Source organism: Aquarana catesbeiana, linkage group LG06 (genome assembly GCF_042186555.1).
Source record: "Aquarana catesbeiana isolate 2022-GZ linkage group LG06, ASM4218655v1, whole genome shotgun sequence".
Taxonomy (NCBI): Eukaryota; Metazoa; Chordata; class Amphibia; order Anura; family Ranidae; genus Aquarana; species Aquarana catesbeiana.
In genome coordinates this window covers 37,647,740-37,667,633 of record NC_133329.1, presented here as the reverse complement: position 1 = coordinate 37,667,633, position 19,894 = coordinate 37,647,740, and the positions used below count along the sequence as shown (strand labels likewise).

At 45.4% G+C, this 19,894-nt stretch overlaps 1 protein-coding gene across 1 annotated transcript in view; it reads left to right on the top strand.

The window, feature by feature from the left end:
- The first annotated feature begins 9,411 nt into the window (after positions 1-9,411).
- LOC141148315 (guanylate-binding protein 1-like) overlaps positions 9,412-19,894 on the top strand; it is a 136,509-nt gene continuing 126,026 nt past the window's right edge. Inside the window, exon 1 of the mRNA XM_073635635.1 lies at positions 9,412-9,496. The gene's annotated coding sequence lies outside the window, so the exon portion shown is untranslated. The remainder of the gene's footprint in view (positions 9,497-19,894) is intronic.

Sequence of the window (19,894 nt, the reverse complement as noted above, 5' to 3'; positions counted from 1 at the left end):
TCTGGGAGCCCCCTTTAGCAATAAGGGGGTTCCCAGATACCACCCCACCTATGTGAATGAATAAAGGGTACATAGTACCCTTACTCATTCAAAAAAAGTCACTTAGAAATAAAGCCAACCAAACATTTGAAAAAAAATAAAAATCTCAAAAAGCCCCTCATTGTTCATTCATATTAATCACAATGCCTGCCATCCACCAACTTGCTGATCCCAGCGGTACTGCAACCGAATGATATCTCCCCAAGCTTAGCTGTATAAGGGAAGTGACATCATTGACCAAATATGGCCATGGCCATATTTGGTCAGTGTCATTGCCTAAACGTGGCTAGTAGCTATATTTGAGCAGCAAAGTCACCACTGTCCCCATCCCTTTGGTTATGTGGTAGGGAGTCTGGGATGATGTCAACAGTTCCTAAGGACAAAACGGTGCAATCACCTGATGGTTCCTTAGCAACCAATAAAATCAGGAAGCTGTTATAAATAAAAGTTGTAGAAATACCACTATATATGATGTGATAGGGGCTGAACAAACAAAACTTTGGGTGTTCACCCAAACAGCCAGAGTTGGGTCCAAACCTAGATTCACCCCTATTGAACATTTCTGAGTTCACCCTTTTCACACTGCCTGGGCTCACAGTACTTGCGCGGTACACAACTACAGAAAAACAGTATGAATCATGGGATTGAGAAAAATACAGAATTGGTTTGGGGAAGAAGTTCGGGAGCGTAATCCTTACAAATTTGTTGTTTATCATTTTCACGTGGAGGCCATGCTTTATCTGCAATCAGATTTTTGCTGTCTTTGCAAACATTTTGTTTGCTTCCCCTCACATTCTGACTATGTGACATCAGGACAGTATATGAGCTTAATGCATGACAGTGGCATATAAAGACACAGCAAACAGAAAAGCTGACAGAGTCACATCGTGCCGCCATGCAAATCCACACGGTATCTTTAGAAAGCCATTGTTTTCATACAAACTGGAATTCACACATGTATGCCTTTGTTCATCTCCGCTGCATGGTGGATTGATGGAAATAATAGTTTACATAAGAAAGATTAGGTTTCGTATTTTCTTTTCAGCTCATAAAAATAATCCCCTCTCTATGTTTGGTGGACATTACAACCCACTGAAAGCATCTCTCATTAAAGTGAAAGGGGCCATGCTGCAACTGCCTCACAACTCTGAGAACATTATATATATATATATATATATATATATATATATATATATATATATATATATATATATATATATATATATATATATATATATATATATATATATATATATATATATATATATATCTATAGATAGATATATATATATCTATCTATAGATATAGATAGATATATATATATCTATCTATAGATATACATAGATACATATATCTATAGATATCTATATCTATATATAGATATCTATATATGTAGATATATATCTATATCTATAGATATAGATATATATTGTATTTATCAGCGTGTAACACACACAGGTGTATAAAACGCACCCCAATTTTATGAGGGAATTTTAAGGACTTAAGAACTTTGAAGCAAAATTAGGGTCACAGCTCATCAATGCACCCTGCTCAGTGCATATCTGCAGCCATTAAACTGACCAACAATGCAGCCTGTTCAGTGCCGATCTGCAGCCCCATCTTTCCCCTCATTGCAGCCTCGCCAGTGTTGGATTATCCCTGTTGTCCCCGAGAGAAGAGGAGGAGCGAGCGCAGCTGAATTACACAGAGCCGCGATCTCCTATGTACCCGGTGCCCCATCACTCACAGCCACGCCTCCTGGCCCTGCTCATATGATAGACAGAACAGTGGCCCAATGCGGGGCCAGGAGGTGTGGCAGCAGAAAATCTGATAGTGTGTATGGGGCTGAAAGGGTAAGTTATCTCTGGTGTGCGTAGTGTGCCATGGTAAAAAGTAAGTGTGGTTAAATTGTGGGTGTGGCAAAACTGTCGACAGTGGGAAGGGCTTAATGGGCATATTAAAAAAAAACAGGTTTACTAGTACCTAAAAAATTAACTTTGAGTGTTGTGTTACAAGCAAGAGCCTCAAAGACACTCATAAACCTCAGCACAATCAGCAAAAAAAAAGAGACTCTTCAGGTGTGCGTGGTGTGCCGTGGTAAAGAGTGGGTGTGGTTAAATTGTGGAACCAGAACCATATAATATGAGGTCAATCCTTAGGAGTTTCAATTTGTATGCAGTCAGGCAGGCCCTTGCACTACATGGTTTTGGTAAATCTGAAGACAAAAATCAGCAGAAAATCTGATAGTGTGTATGGGGCTTAAGTGTCCATCATTTTCATAGTTGGGAGGCATGGCTAATGCAGGTCTATGGGGCTGTGGTTGTGTGGCATAAGGTGCTAGATCAGATAGTGTGGCGGCAACATATTGCCTCAGTGCTTGTCAGATGCCCTTTGAAAAGCGATCCAATGTGAATCACTCTTCAAAGGCCCCACTTGTAAAAGTGTCCTTAAGGATAAGAAAAGAGCAAGTAGGGAGGGAGTGGGGTAGTAAGAGTATAAGTTAGACCTACTTTACACTTGCATTACCTGAGGACATCTTCGTGGGACAAAAAATGGTGGGTGGAGCCTGAGTGGTTGACGTCATCACGCATACTGGTGGATGGTGTTTGGCTGATATATGCTGTATTTTGTCTTCTCAATGTGAGTATCCATTAAAGTTCTTTACAATAAAACTCATATAACAGTTTTACACTATGAGTCTGTCCTCTTCCTCTTTCTATGGCTCATACATGACGCTTTGAGTAGATGTGATGCCTTGGGGAGGTTCGTCTAAAAATTGCCTTGGATAGTTCTTATGCATTTATGACCTTCATTCAAAGGTCTGATATCTCTGGTAAGAGTCTGTGTTTGGTGTTGGAGTACAGGAGTGACCGTGTGCGATATTCCATCAGCGCTTTCCACTCTGGATGGACTTTTTTCTTCATTGTGGAGTTATGCAATTACCTGTATATTATTTTAACCAGCTGTGGTTTGGATGTTGTTGAATATTATACACATGACTGTAGTTTCTCTATTTTTAATGTAATTAATTTATTTGAAGATTATGTATTGAGTTTTGACACAATTTAATTCTTTACTGCACTTTTGCTGATACACATATAATTAAATTTAAAGTAAATTTAAGAAAACATTCTGACTGCAGCTCTCCCCCACAGTGTTCTGCCGAGAATGTTCCCCTCGGTGGATAAGGACCCCCCTCTACTGCGCAGGCGCAGCGCTTGCGCAGTAGGAGCTGGTGGAAATAGCCGAAGCCAAATAGAATAGAAATCAGCTGTTCACGGCGCCTGTAAGAGGGCCCCTCGCGGGCTCGCTTCGCTTGCCATGCTTCGGGCACGGCCTCGCTGCGCTCGCCACTTTTTTATTCTCCCTCTAGGTCCACTTGGATGGTGGGGCTTGAACCTGGACCCAGGGCGCAGGCGCCGTGTACAGCTGATTGAAGTTTTTCAGCTTCGGCTATTATCGGCGGCTCCTAGTCATTCGTACTGCGCAATACAGGGGGGTCCTTATGCGCCAGGGGAACTTTCTCGGCAAGACACACAGCCCTCACTAAATACATACCTGAACCCGATCTAGATCCAGCGGTGTACATGAGGGCCGAGGCTCTCTCAGCTCTCTGGCTCTCTTGCTCCTCATTGGCTCAGATACAGCAACCATTTGGCTCCTGTTGCTGTCAATCAAAGCCAGTGACGAGGGAAGGGGACAGGTTCTGTGTGTCCTAACCACCTCAATACTGGGTACTTTCGCCCCCTTCCTTCCCAGGCCAATTTTCAGCTTTCAGCGGTCTCGCATTTTCAATGACAGTTGCGCGGTCATACTACGCTGTACCCAAATGAAATTGTTATCATTTTGTTCGCACAAATAGAGCTTTCTTTTGGTGGTATTTATTCACAACTCCGGTTTTTTATTTTTTGCGATATAAGCGCAAAAAAGAGTGGAAATTTGGAAAAAAAAACAATATTTTCTTTATTCTATTTTTAAAGAAATCCAATATAATCGAATTTTGTCATAAATTTAGGCCAAAATGTATTCTGCTACATGTCTTTGGTAAAATACGGTAAATCCCGTTAAGTGTATAATAATTGGTTCATGTGATCATGGACAGATGTACGCAGATGATCATGTACAGATGTGCGCAGGTGATCACGGACATATGTGTGCAGATAATCATTGGGACATGTGATTTTACTGGGACATATGTGGGGGACATGTGTTTTGGGGACATGTGTTTTGGGGACATTGTGTTTTACACTGTGTGTTACTATGTTGTTGATGATCAGTGTGTAAACTTTTTGTCTTGTATTCAATCGCTAGGTGCTGCTTCTGAACACAATTTAACCCCTTCAATAATACAGGGCACTTATACACCTTCCTGTCCAGACTAATTTTCAGCTTTCAGCGCTGTCGCACTTTGAATGACAATTGCGCGGTCATACAACACTGTACCCAAACTAAATTTTTATCATTTTTTCCCCACAAATAGAGATTTCTTTTGATGGTATTTGATCACCTCTGCTGTTTTTATTTTCTGCTAAACAAATAAAAAAAGACTGAAAAATTTGAAAAAAAAATGTTTTTTTTGTGTTTATGTTACAAAACATTGTAAATAAGTAAGTTTTCTCCTTCACTGATGGACTGATGGGGCTGCACTGAGGGGCACAGATAAGGTGGCACTGATGGGCACTGATGAGGTGGCACCAATGAGGTGGCACTGATGGGCACTGATGATGGGCACTAATATGCTGCACTGATGGGGCACTGATAGGCGGCACTGATGGGTGGCATTGATATGTAGCACTAATGGGTACACATAAGTGGCACTGATGGGCACTGAAAGGTGGCACAGATGGGCACTGATAGGTGGCACAGAAGGGCACTGATAGGCGGCACGGAAGGGCACTGATAGGCGGCACAGATGGGCACTGATGGGTGGAATGGATGGGCACTGATAGGTGGCACAGATGGGCATGGATGGGCACTGATAGGTGGCACTTATGTACACCAATAGATGGTACTGATGGATGCCAATCAGTGCCAAACAATAATGCCTGCCAATCGGTGATGCCCATTGTGGGCACTGATTGGCATCCATTGTGGGCACATATTGGCATCCTCGGTGGTCTAGGGTGGAATACCTGGTGATGACATCCCTGGTGGTCCTGGTGGCATCCTCAGTGGTCCTGGGTGGGCATACTCAGGGGGGCTGCGTTGATAACCAAAAAGCACAGACCCCCCTGTCAGAGGAGGAGCCGATTGGCTCTCCTCTAGTCACGTCTGTCAGATGTGAGTGAGGAAAAGCCGATCAACGGCTCTTCCTTTTTACATCGTGATCAGCTGTGATTGGACACGGCTGATCACGTGGTAAAAAGTCTCCGTCAGAGACTCTTTACCTAGATCGGAGTTGCGGTGTGTCAGACTGACACCCCGCAACAACGATTGCTGCGATGAACGCCCCCGGGGGCGTACAGAGGCTTGATAGCCTGGCAACGCCATATGACGTCTGGTCAGGATATCAAAACCACTTTGCCGCAGTCATTTTGCTATATGGTGGGCAGCAAGTGGTTACGTTTTTTCACCAGATATTATCACCTAGCGCAGATTTATATATATTTTGTATATTTTGTATTGAGGTGGTTAATCCTGATCCTTCCATTGTCTGGGATTAATATTGGATGAGTTGCAGGGCTTTTTTCTCAAACAATAGGTGCTGGAACTCAACCACGACCCCCCAAACCCCCCCACACACACCCTCCAAATCACATCAAATAGTGGGTGTGGTCATATTTTACAAACAGTAGAAGGGTCTTAAAGGGGCATTGAATATCAGGATTGCATTACATGCAGAGTGCAGAGCTCATGGGGGTTTACACACAGAGTGCAAAGCTGTCACAGTGATTGTGGTGAGCAGGCACCAAAGGGTCTGAGCCAGAGGTGGTGGAACTGAGTTCCACCAAGTTCCCCCTAAAAAAAAAGCCCTGATGAGTTGTGTATTGTGAATACATTGTATAATGATAGATCTGATCTCTCAGTAATGTGGGGATCATTGTATATAATCTCTGTACATGTATGAGATCTGATCTCTCAGTAATGTTGGGATCATTGTATATAATCTCTGTACATGTATGAGATCTGATCTCTCAGTAATGTGGGGATCATTGTATATAAATCATAGTTTTTAGGGACACTTTTTTGGCTGTCGGCGGAGTTGAATTATAATAAGGGGGCGGGGCATACATTTGTAGGCATGACATAGTTGAAAATATAAAATGCAGTGCTGAAGCGTGCCGCACTGGAAAATGGGCGTGGCTTACATGGAAAAGTGGGCATGGCTTAAATGAGCATCGCTCAAAGGGGGTGTAGTTAGAGTCTGAGATAAATGAGGGATGGAGAGGAAAAGGGGAAAAGGGGGGAGAGGGATGGAGGGACAGCAGGCCCAGATCCTACACCACAATAGCAACATGTGTATTCTAGAGTTTAACAATCAGCAGATAAAGATACTCCAAACACCTGGTGTTAGCGCTTCAATCATCCCGGCACCATGATTGTTATGGTGTCAGGATGATTGAAGTGCATTATTTCTATTATTACATTGTAATATAAAAAGAAATCATTCAACTCACCATAATGCAGAATCATTGGGAGCCCTGAGTGTGTCACTTGTCATGTTGCCTGCCACCAGATGCCATGAGGTGTCCCCAGCAGAGTCTGTCCTTACATCAGGTGCCCCATCAGCGGAGCCCCACCTTACATCTGTGTCCCCATCAGTCCTCCTTACATCTGTGTCACCATCAGTCCTCCTTACATGTCATGGTGTCCCCATCAGTCCTCCTTACATCTGGTACCAACCTGTGACATCCAGACTGCCTCCCGTGACATCCAGACTATACAGCCCCCTGTGGCATCCAGACTATACGGCCCCCCTGTGACATCCAGACTGCCCCCCCTGTGACATCCAGACTCTCCCCCATGACATCCAGACTATACGGCCCCCCCTGTGGCATCCAGACTATACGGCCCCCCTGTGACATCCAGACTGGCCCCCCTAGGACATCCGGGCCGGCCCCCCCATGACATCCAGACTATACGGCCCCCCTTGGGGCATCCAGACTATAAGGCTCCCCCTGTGACATCCAGACTTCCCCCCGTGACATCCAGACTATACGGCCCCCGTGTGGCATCCAGACTATACGGCCCCCCTGTGACATCCAGACTATACGGCCCCCCTGACATCCAGACTTTATGCCCCCTGTGACATCCAGACTATACGGCCCCCTGTGACATACATACTATACGGCCCCCCGTGACACTCAGACTATACGGCCCCCCTTGACATCCAGACTATACGGCCCCCCCTGTGACATCCAGACTATACGGCCCCTCGTGACATCCAGACTATATGGCCCCCGATGACATCCAGACTATACGGCCCCCCCTGTGACATCCAGACTATACTGCCCCCCCGTGACATCCAGACTATATGGCCCCCATGACATCCAGACTATACGGCCCTGCCGTGACATCCAGACTGGCCCCCCGTGACATCCAGACTATATGACCCCCCGTGGCATCCAGACTATACGGCCCCCCCGTAACATCCAGACTGCCCCCCTGTGACATCAAGACTATACGGCCCCCCCTGTGGCATCCAGAATATACGGCCCCCCTGTGACATCCAGACAAAATGCCCCCCTTTGACATCCAGAATTTATGCCCCCCCTCTGATATCCAGACTATACGGCCCCCCCGTGACATACAGATTGCCCCCCCTGTGACATCCAGACTATAAGGCCCCCCCCGTGACATCCAGACTATACGCCCCCCTGTGACATCCAAACTATACGGCCCCCCTGTGACATCCAGGCTATACGGCCCCCCTGTGACATCCAAACTATACGACCCCCCCTGTGACATCCAGACTACACGGCCCCCCTGTGACATCCAGACTATATGCCCCCCCCGTGACATCCAGACTATACAGCCCCAAAGTTGGTCAACCGGAGCCGCGTTGTTACAATAGAGATTGAGCTGCGGTGCCGCCCATCCCCCGCCAATTTCTATTGTAGCCATCTGGCCAGCCTACTTCTATGGTCTTCTTGAAAATAGTCGTCTCCATCGGCCGCGGACCTCTAGTGGCCGGCGGCGCGAACATCGGCAGCAAAAATCATGGGAAAAAACGAATTTCCTGGGAAACGATTAAATCGGGAAAAGGGTCTAAATCCCAGAAATGTCCCTGGAAATTCGGGACAGTTGGCAAGTATGATAATCTCTGTACATGTAAGAGATCTGATTTCTCGGTAATGTGGGGATCATTGTATATAATCTCGGTACATGTAAGAGATCTGATCTCTCGGTAATGTGGGGATCATTGTATATAATCTCTGTACATGTATGAGATCTGATCTCTCGGTAATGTGGAGATCATTGTATATAATCTCTGTACATGTATGAGATCTGATCTCTCAGTAATGTGGGGATCATTGTATATAATCTCTGTACATGTATGAGATCTGATCTCTCAGTAATGTGGAGATCATTGTATATAATCTCGGTACATGTATGAGATCTGATCTCTCAGTAATGTGGGGATCATTGTATATAATCTCAGTACATGTATGAGATCTGATCTCTCAGTAATGTGGAGATCATTGTATATAATCTCTGTACATGTATGAGATCTGATCTCTCAGTAATGTGGGGATCATTGTATATAATCTCGGTACATGTATGAGATCTGATCTCTCAGTAATGTGGGGATCATTGTATATAATCTCTGTACATGTATGAGATCTGATCTCTCAGTAATGTGGGGATCATTGTATATAATCTCTGTACATGTATGAGATCTGATCTCTCAGTAATGTTGGGATCATTGTATATAATCTCTGTACATGTATGAGATCTGATCTCTCAGTAATGTGGAGATCATTGTATATAATCTCTGTACATGTATGAGATCTGATCTCTCAGTAATGTGGGGATCATTGTATATAATCTCTGTACATGTATGAGATCTGATCTCTCAGTAATGTGGAGATCATTGTATATAATCTCGGTACATGTATGAGATCTGATCTCTCAGTAATGTGGGGATCATTGTATATAATCTCTGTACATGTATGAGATCTGATCTCTCAGTAATGTGGGGATCATTGTATATAATCTCTGTACATGTATGAGATCTGATCTCTCAGTAATGTGGAGATCATTGTATATAATCTCTGTACATGTATGAGATCTGATCTCTCAGTAATGTGGGGATCATTGTATATAATCTCTGTACATGTATGAGATCTGACATTAGAGATGACATAAAGAGTGAAAGCAGAATTCATTTCTGTCAAAGCTTCTATATCCCGTAAAATCCCTCCTCCCCCAGTCAGTGTGTGTATATAACTGTCACCAACGGACCGCAGTCTACAGAGAGATCGCTGAGATCACACATCCTCTTCTCCCAGTGCAGGTAACTGGAACCAGTTCTTCTTATACTGGATCTACACAACCCTCATCCAGGGATTTCTAGGGGGAGAATCAGGGAGGTCACGTCTACTACTTAGCAATGTGGGAATGTTAGATTAAAACAATGATAAATAAAAAGCTTTTTGAAAGATGATGATAATGTTGATGAGGATGTTGATAATGGTGATGATGATAATGACGATGATTTTAATGATGATCCTGATAATGACGATGATTATAATGATGATGGTGATGATGATGATTATAATGATGATGGTGATAATGATGATGATTATAATGATGATGGTGATGATGATGATTATAATGATGATGGTGATAATGATGATGATTATAATGATGATGGTGATAATGATGATGATTATAATGATGATGGTGATGATTATAATGACGATGGTGATGATGATGATTATAGTGATGATGATAATGATGATGAAGAATAGTCTATAATGTTAAAGTTAGAGATTTTCCAGCTATGATTGTATGAATGGTCAGAACTTTATTTAAAGCAGATGTGAGATGTTTCTATCTACAATCCCCTGCTCGTGTAATGTATCATGTTTGTGGAATCTTGTTGTAGAGTCCATAGAAATAGATAACTAATTTAGGTGGTACATAAGGTATTTGAGGGATAAAAAAAAAAATAGGTGACTGTAAGAAAAATATTGTTTGTTTTCCTGCTCATGCATCTCTGTTACAATGCTTGTATCTCAGCACATGTATACATGAAATGTGTTCAGTGGTAGGTTGTCAGATAATGGAGATCACTTTATCAGTAGGGAAGAGCAAATCTATCTTAGTAAAAATACTGATATCAGTGTGCAGTGGCTGGACAAGATCGTCCAGTGCCCAGGGCGAAGATGGCAAACTGCTGTTGAAGCTGTCAGCTTGATGTCAGCTTTAAAGTGGTAGGGTTGCCACCTGTCTGGGATTCACCCGGACAGTCCGGGTTTTGAATCATGTGTCCGCGTTCCAGTCCACCTGAAACCCGGACACATTATTCATAAAGAAATGTGGCTCGGAACGCGGCTTGATGGGGGGTGGGGGGGAATATGTTCGCCACATTACTATTCTCTTTGGAGTGCCCAAAGGTGTCCCAGGTCTGTTACAATCCTATAGTGTATACGAAAACAAAACAAAAAAATCTTACTGTGCACCGCAAAAGTGTTTGGGTTTGGCTTGAAGAAAAAGTGGCAACCCTATAAAGTGGATGTAAACCCTCACATATACCCAGTGAAGTGAACAGCCTCAGATGATACACAGAGATGAAACAAATCTCCCTACATAAGTTTTACATGTAGATCTGCTGTCTTTAGCTTTATATACTGTTTAGAAAGTGCACATAGTGTTAGGAGATTTTCTCTTCCTGGTTAGCACTGTAGTGAAGCCTGGGCATACACCAAGTCAGCTGATTGGAGGAAAGGCACACACCCCCTCTCCTCATAGGTAGAGACTTTCAGTTCTGTTTGTTGAATCATTCGGGGCTCTGCTAATCTATTTATAGCATTTTCTCCAACACAAAACTCCGGCTGCTTTTGTCATATGTGACGGAGAATTTGTCAGGAGTTATCAGGCTGATAACAGAAGCACAGGAGAAAGCTCCAGGACACAGTGCTTTGAAGAGAGATAAGAAAACACTGCAGATATATGTGCCCAGCTGAAACGTCATGAATTAGGTTTACATCCATTTTAAATGTATTATGATTGTCCCATCAAAGTTTATTTTTAACCAAAACTTTTTTTTTTTCACTTTTGGATTAAGTATGGAATGTTATCTGCAGGAAATCTCTCAAAGGTAATGGGAATTCTCCTCTTAGGCAGCCCATAGATGAGTACGTTTTTTTTTGGTTCAGCCAGTGGGTTGACTCGATTCCCCCACCCACACACTGATGGATGTGGGAATCCTCCCTCTGAGCTATTGTATTCTGACAGCAGGGAGACCTCCCCATGTGCAGAATACACTGATCAGTGCTGCAGGCTATAGCTAGCAGCGCCGATCGAAAGGTGAAAATCCGTCAGGGTGCTTGCACAGAAGTCGATCTACCAATTGACTTCTGTACAACCACAGTGCCCATACATGGATTGAAATTCAGCCGACACCTGCTGAACCAGCCAAATTTTGATCCATGTACAGTATCTCACAAAAGTGAGTACACCCCTCACATTTTTGTAAATATTTTATTCTGTCTTTTCATATGACAACACTGAAGAAATTACACTTTGCTACAATGTAAAGTAATGAGTGTACAGCTTGTATAACAGTGTAAATTTTCTGTTCCCTCAAAATAATTCAACAAACAGCCATTAATGTCTGAACGGCTGGCAACAAAAGTGGGTACACCCCTAAGTGAAATTGTCCAAATTGGGCCCAATTAGCCATTTTCCCTCCCCAGTGTCATGTTACAAGGTATCAGGTGTGAATGGGGAGCAGGTGTGTTAAATTTGGTGTTATCGCTCTCACTCTCTCATACTGGTCACTGGAAGTTCAACATGTCTCCTCATGGCAAAGAACTCCCTGAAAATCTGAAAAAAAGAATTGTTGCTCTAAAGATGGCCTAGACTATAAGAAGATTGCCAAGACCCTGAAACTGAGCTGCAGCATGGTGGCCAAGACCATACAGCACTCAGAACAGGCCTTGACATGGTCGACTAAAGAAGTTGAGTGCAGGTTGTCTTTGGGAAATAGACATATGAGTGCTGTTAGCATTGCTGCAGAGTAGGGATGAGCCGAACACCCCCCGGTTCGGTTCGCACCAGAACCCGCGAACGGACCGAAAGTTCGCACGAACGTTAGAACCCCATTGACGTCTATGGGACTCGAACGTTCGAAATCAAAAGTGCTCATTTTAAAGTCTAATTTGCATGGTATTGTCCTAAAAATGGTTTGGGGACCCGGGTCCTACCCCAGGGGACATGTATCAATGCAAAAAAAACTTTTAAAAACGGCCGTTTTTTCGGGAGCAGTGATTTTAATGATGCTTAAAGTAAAAAAAAAAAGTGAAATATTCCTTTAAATATCGTACCTGGGGGGTGTCTATAGTATGCCTGTAAAGTGACGCGTGTTTCCCATGTTTAGAACAGTCCCTGCGCCAAATGTCATTTTTAAAGGAAAAAATCTCATTTAAAACTGCTTGCGGGTTTAATGTCATGTCGGGTCATGGCAATATGGATGAAAATCAGTGAGACAAACGGCATGGGTACCCCCCAGTCCATTACCAGGCCCTTTGGGTCTTGTATGGATATTAAGGGGAACCCCGCACCCAAATTAAAATAAGGAAAGGTGTGGGGCCACCAGGCCCTATATACTCTGAACAGCAGTATACAGGCGGTGCAAACAAGACAGGGACTGTAGGTTTGTTGTTAAGTAGAATCTCTTTGTAATTTTGAACATTTTTAACGTGTTTAGCTCCAGCCAAAAAATCTTTTCTAAGCTTTTTGGAAAACATAGGGAAGGGTTATCACCCCTGTGACATTTGTTTTGCTGTCTTTCCTCCTCTTCAGAAGATTTCACCTCACTTTTTTGTCCCAATGAAAAATGTTTTTTGAAAATTTGGGTTTTTTTGTGGAACAAGGATTGGAAAGCATCAGTGGAAAGGAGAAATTGTTTTCCCATATTAACTCTTACAGGAGATAATTTCCCTTCCTAGGGGTAGATTTCATCTCACTTCCTGTTGTCTCCTTCCGTTTGCAAGTAGGAGTCGTTTGTAAGTTAGATGTTTGAAAGTAGGGTCCTGCCCTATATACTCAGCAGAAATTTGGGCCTTAGGTGTTGCTGTGGCCACAACACTGTAAGCCTTCACAGGGCCCTGCTGTGAAATATTAGATCAAGAATTGTAATTACATGCCCCAAATAGAACACCTGTAATTTTCTTCAGGTAGCTTTATATACTGTAACCAGACAAGCCTGCCTGTCAGTAGGAATTTAACAGGAACGGATCTAGCTGAACGCTGTGAGCAGGACGCACTGCACTAAATGTAAATAGTCTAGAAGATAACAGGAACGGATCTAGCTGAACACTGTGAGCAGGACGCACTGCACTAAATGTAAATAGTCTAGAAGATAACAGGAACGGATCTAGCTGAACACTGTGAGCAGGACGCACTGCACTAAATGTAAATAGTCTAGAAGATAACAGGAACGGATCTAGCTGAACACTGTGAGCAGGACGCACTGCACTAAATGTAAATAGCAGGAACGGATCTAGCTGAACACTGTGAGCAGGACGCACTGCACTAAATGTAAATAGCAGGAACAGATCTAGCTGAACACTGTGAGCAGGACGCACTGCACTAAATGTAAATTGCAGGAACGGATCTAGCTGAACACTGTGAGCAGGACGCACTGCACTAAATGTAAATAGTCTAGAAGATAACAGGAACGGATCTAGCTGAACACTGTGAGCAGGACGCACTGCACTAAATGTAAATAGCAGGAACGGATCTAGCTGAACACTGTGAGCAGGACGCACTGCACTAAATGTAAATAACAGGAACGGATCTAGCTGAACACTGTGAGCAGGACGCACTGCACTAAATGTAAATAGCAGGAACGGATCTAGCTGAACACTGTGAGCAGGACGCACTGCACTAAATGTAAATTGCAGGAACGGATCTAGCTGAACACTGTGAGCAGGACGCACTGCACTAAATGTAAATAGTCTAGAAGATAACAGGAACGAATCTAGCTGAACACTGTGAGCAGGACGCACTGCACTAAATGTAAATAGCAGGAACGGATCTAGCTGAACACTGTGAGCAGGACGCACTGCATTAAAAGTAAATAGTCTAGATAGAAGATAACAGGAACGGATCTAGCTAAACTGAATACAGTGTATATATATATATGCAACACCTGGGATGCATATATATACACAATACACTGTAAGTGCAGCTAACTGACTGACTGTTCTGCCTAATCTATCTAACTCAAATCAAATGACACTGTCTCTCTCTCTCTCTATCTCTCAGCACACCGGAACACACACTACACAGGGCCGCCGTGCAGGCGGCCTTATATAGTGTGGGGTGTGTACTAAATCCCCTGAGCCATAATTGGCCAAAGCCACCCTGGCTTTGGCCAATTACAGCTCTCTCTACTGACGGCGCTGTGATTGGCCAAGCATGCGGGTCATAGTGCATGCTTGGCCAATCATCAGCCAGCAATGCACTGCGATGCCGCAGTGAATTATGGGCCGTGACGCGCCACACGAATTTAGCGCGAACGGCCCATAACGTTCGCAATTCGGCGAACGATCGAACAGCCGATGTTCGAGTCGAACATGGGTTCGACTCGAACACGAAGCTCATCCCTACTGCAGAGGTTGAAGGGTTGGGGGGTCAGCCTGTCAGTGCTCAGACCATACACCGCACACTGTGTCAAATTGGTCAGCATGGCTGTCATCCCAGAAGGAAGTCTCTTCTATAGATGATGCACAAGAAAGCCTGCAAACAGTTTGTTGAAGACAAGCAGACTAAGGACTAGGGATGAGCCGAACAACCCCCGGTTCGGTTCGCACCAGAACCTGCGAACGGACCGAAAGTTAGCACGAACGTTAGAACCCCATTGACGTCTATGGGACTCGAATGTTCAAAATCAAAAGTGCTCATTTTAAAGGCTAATTTGCATGGTATTGTCCTAAAAAGGGTTTGGGGACCCGGGTCCTACCCCAGGGGACATGTATCAATGCAAAAAAAACTTTTAAAAACGGCCGTTTTTTCGGGAGCAGTGATTTTAATGATGCTTAAAGTTAAAAAAAAAAAGGGAAATATTCCTTTAAATATCGTACCTGAGGGGTGTCTATAGTATGCCTGTAAAGTGATGCGTGTTTCCCGTGTTTAGAACAGTCCCTGCACCAAATGTCATTTTTAAAGGAAAAAATCTCATTTAAAACTGCTTGCGGGTTTAATGTCGGGTCCTGGCAATATGGATGAAAATCAGTGAGACAAACGGCATGGGTACCCTCCAGTCCATTACCACGCCCTTTGGGTCTTGTATGGATATTAAGGGGAACCCCGCACCCAAATTAAAATAAGGAAAGGTGTGGGGCCACCAGGCCCTATATACTCTGAACAGCAGTACACAGGCGGTGCAAACAAGACAGGGACTGTAGGTTTGTTGTTAAGTAGAATCTCTTTGTAATTTTGAACGGGTACATTTTTAACGTGTTTAGCTCCAGCCAAAAAATCTTTTTTAAGCTTTTTGGAAAACATAGGGAAGGGTTATCACCCCTGTGACATTTGTTTTGCTGTCTTTCCTCCTCTTCAGAAGATTTCACCTCACTTTTTGTCCCAATGAAAAATGTTTTTTGAAAATTTAGGTTTTTTTGTGGAACAAGGATTGGAAAGCATCAGTGGAAATGAGAAATGTTTTTCCCATATTAACTCTTACAGGAGAGAATTTCCCTTCCTAGGGGTAGATTTCATCTCACTTCCTGTTGTTTCCTTCCGTTTGCAAGTAGGAGTCGTTTGTAAGTTAGATGTTTGAAAGTAGGGTCCTGCCCTATATACTCAGCAGAAATTTGGGCCTTAGGTGTTGCTGTGGCCACAACACTGTAAGCCCTCACAGGGCCCTGCTGTGAAATATTAGATCAAGAATTGTAATTACATGCCCCTGTTGAACAGGAGCTGAAAAATTAGGCCTTAGGCACTGGTGCTGGTGCCACAACACTGCAACCCCTCACAGACACTCTAGTTGGAATGCAGGAACGAGCCCTGCTGCAAAGTATTGCATCAAAAATTGTAATTACACGCCCTGTTAAACAAGGGCTGAAAAATTGGGCCTTAGGCACTGGTGCTGGTGCCACAACACTGCAACCCCTCACAGACACTCTAGTTGGAACGCAGGAATGAGCCCTGCTGCAAAGTATTGCATCAAAAATTGTAATTACACGCCCCTGTTAAACAGGGGCAGAAAAAATGGGCCTTAGGCACTGGTGCTGGTGCCACAACACTGCAACTCCTCACAGACACTCTAGTTGGAACGCAGGAACGAGCCCTGCTGCAAAGTATTGCATCAAAAATTGTAATTACACGCCCCTGTTAAACAGGGGCAGAAAAAATGGGCCTTAGGCACTGGTGCTGGTGCCACAACACTGCAATCCCTCACAGACACTCTAGTTGGAATGCAGGAACGAGCCCTGATGCAAAGTATTACATCAAAAATTGTAATTACACGCCCCTGTTAAACAGGGGCTGAAAAATTGTGCCTTAGGCACTGGTGGTGGCGCCCAGAACCAAAAATGTTCTTACAAGCTATCAGCGTGATGATTGAGGAGGAAGAGGATAATTACTCAGGGATAGTCACTCAGCATCAGCATAGGCAGTCTTTGAAGGGATCTGAGATTTCAAAAAAAATTATTCGGTTACATCAGCGTCAGGTGCTTGGTAGCTGGTGGTGATCCAAGACTGATTCATTTTTATGAAGGTCAGTCGATCGACCGAGTCAGTGGACAGACGCACCCTGTGATCGGTTACCACGCCTCCAGCAGCACTGAATGTGCGTTCTGAAAGAACGCTGGATGCAGGACAGGCCAGTAGCTCAATTGCATACTGTGCAAGCTCTGGCCAGTGATCCATCCTCAAGACCCAGTAACCCAGAGGATTTTCGGTGGGAAAGGTGTCCAAGTCTGATCTTGCCCCTAGGTATTCCTGCACCATGTAAAACAGACGCTGGCGATGGTTGCTGGAACCGATCATACCTTGGGGCTGCGGACCAAAAAATTGTCTGAACGCATCGGTCAGACGGCCACCTTCTCCACCGCTCCTTCTTTGACTGACCGAAGCCTCAGCAACACGTTGTCCAGAAACAGGAGTTTGTAACCTCCCAGTCTCTGGGAACGCGTTGCACAGACCTTTCTGCAAGGCCTCCCGAAGATGTTTCATCCTCTGCTTCCTCTGCAATGGCAAGATAAGGTCCGCAACCTTACCCTTGTAACGTGGATCAAGGAGGGTTGCCAACCAGTATTGGTCCTTCTCCTTGATACCACGAATACGAGGATCCTTACGCAGGCTTTGCAGGATCAGGGAGGCCATGCAGCGTAGGTTTGCTGAGGCATTCGGTCCGGAGTCCTCTGGGTCACTAAGGACGACATGGTCCGCAGCCACCTCCTCCCAGCCACGTACAAGTCCATGTGTTTCTTGGGACTGATCCCTTAAAGACTGCTGCTGATGCTGAGTGCCAGGCTCCACCTCCATACTGACACAATCTTCCTCCTCCTCCTCCTCCTCCTCCTCGTCCTCTTCCTGTGTGATCGGCGGGCACGCAGGAACACTGTCTGGATAAAGGGGGCCTTGAGAGCTAAGGAAGTCCTCCTCTTCCTGACTCTGTTCTGCCTCAAGTGCCCTGTCCATTATTCCACGCAGCGTGTGCTCCAACAGGTGGACAAGGGGGACAGTGTCACTGATGCATGCACTGTCACTGCTCACCATCCTCGTGGCCTCCTCAAATGGTGACAGGACAGTGCATGCATCCCTGATCATGGCCCACTGGCGTGGGGAAAAAAAACCAAGCTCCCCTGACCCTGTCCTGGTGCCATAGTCGCACAGGTACTCATTGATGGCCCTCTGCTGCGTGTGCAGCTGCTGCAGCATGGCCAACGTTGAGTTCCACCTGGTGGGCATGTCACAGATTAGGCGGTTCTTGAGCAGGTTAAACTCCTTTTGGAGGTCCGTCAGCCGAGCACTGGCATTATATGACCAGCGGAAATGCACACAGACTTTCCTGGCCTGCCTCAGGACATCCTGTAAGCCCGGGTACCTGCCCAAGAACCGCTGCACCACCAAGTTAAGGACGTGAGCCAAACAGGGCACATGGGTCATTTGTCCCTGTCGGAGGGCAGAGAGGAGGTTGGTGCCATTGTCGCAAACCACCATTCCTGCCTTAAGTTGGCGTGGCGTCAACCACCTCTGAACCTGCCCCTGCAGAGCTGACAGAACCTCTGCCCCAGTGTGGCTCCTGTCCCCCAAGCACACCAGCTCAAGCACCGCATGGCATCTTTTGGCCTGCGTACTTGTGTAGCCCCTTGAACGACTACGGAGCACAGCTGGTTCCGAGGAAGAGGCCATGGAGGAAGAAGAAGAGGAGGGGGTGGAGGAGAGAGGTGTGTCACAATCATTAGCATTTTGGAGGCGTGGTGGCGGAACAACCTCCAACACTACTGCACCTTGTCCTGCATCCTTCCCAGCTGCCAGCAGAGTCACCCAATGCGCCGTGAAACATAGGTAATGTCCCTGTCCATGCCTGCTGGACCATGAGTCAGCGGTAATATGCACCTTACCGCTGACCACCCTGTCCAGCGAGGCATGGACATTGCTTTCCACATGCCGGTAGAGAGCCGGAATCGCCTTCCGTGAGAAAAAGTGGCGTTTGGGTACCTGCCACTGAGGAACCGCACATTCCACAAACTCACGGAAGGGGGCAGAGTCTACCAACTGAAAAGGCAGCAGTTAAGTGCTAGCAATTTTGCCAAGCTAGCATTCAACCACTGGGCATGTGGATGGCTGGGAGCAAACTTCTTTCGGCGGTGCAGCAGCTGGGGCAGGGAAATTTGCCTGGTACAATCTGACGTCGGTGTACCAAAAGCAGATTGCCCACAAGTACTTGGTTGTGACACACCTAATTCTACACCTTCATTCCTCTCAGTGCAGGTCTCAGAGAGGACTGAAGGTCTAGTGGGGTTGGAGATCTCAGCTGATGAGGAGCAAGGAGAGGTCCTCTTTGTTCTTTGGTGTGGGTCTTTTAGATATGCTTGCCAACGAACTGCATGGCAGGTCAACATATGTTTGGTCAAGCATGTGGTACCCAAGCGGGAGATGTTTTGGCCACGTGAGATACGCTTGAGACATATGTTGCAAATAGCAGCGGTGCGATCTGATGCACTCGTCTCAAAAAAGGCCCACACCAAAGAACTTTTTGAATAACGCGCAGAGACTGCAGCGCCCTGCACATGTGGAGCTTTGGGGTGTGATGCAGTCAATGTGCTGCCCTTAGGCTGGCCCCTGGAGGGCATCCTGCCTCGTTGGTGATGTGCTGCCTCCTCCTTCTCCTCCTCCTCTCTCCTATCAGGCACCCACGTTGAGTCAGTGACCTCATCATCCCCTCCCTCCTCATCACTGGAGCAAACCTGGCAGTATGCTGCAGCAGGGGGAGCATGACTGCCAGATTGCTGTCCTTCTTGGGCACCCCCTCTGTCCGTGCTCATGTTACTGCCTTCATCGAGCTCAGTATCATCATCAGAGCCTTCCAAACGCTGGGCATCCTCCTGGAGCATGTACCCAACACTGTGGTCAAACAGTTCGAGGGACTCCTCAGGAGGACATGGTGGGGCTAGGGAAGGAGTCACTGATGACATTGAGCCGAGGGAAGAGGCCGCTGCTTTGCCAGACT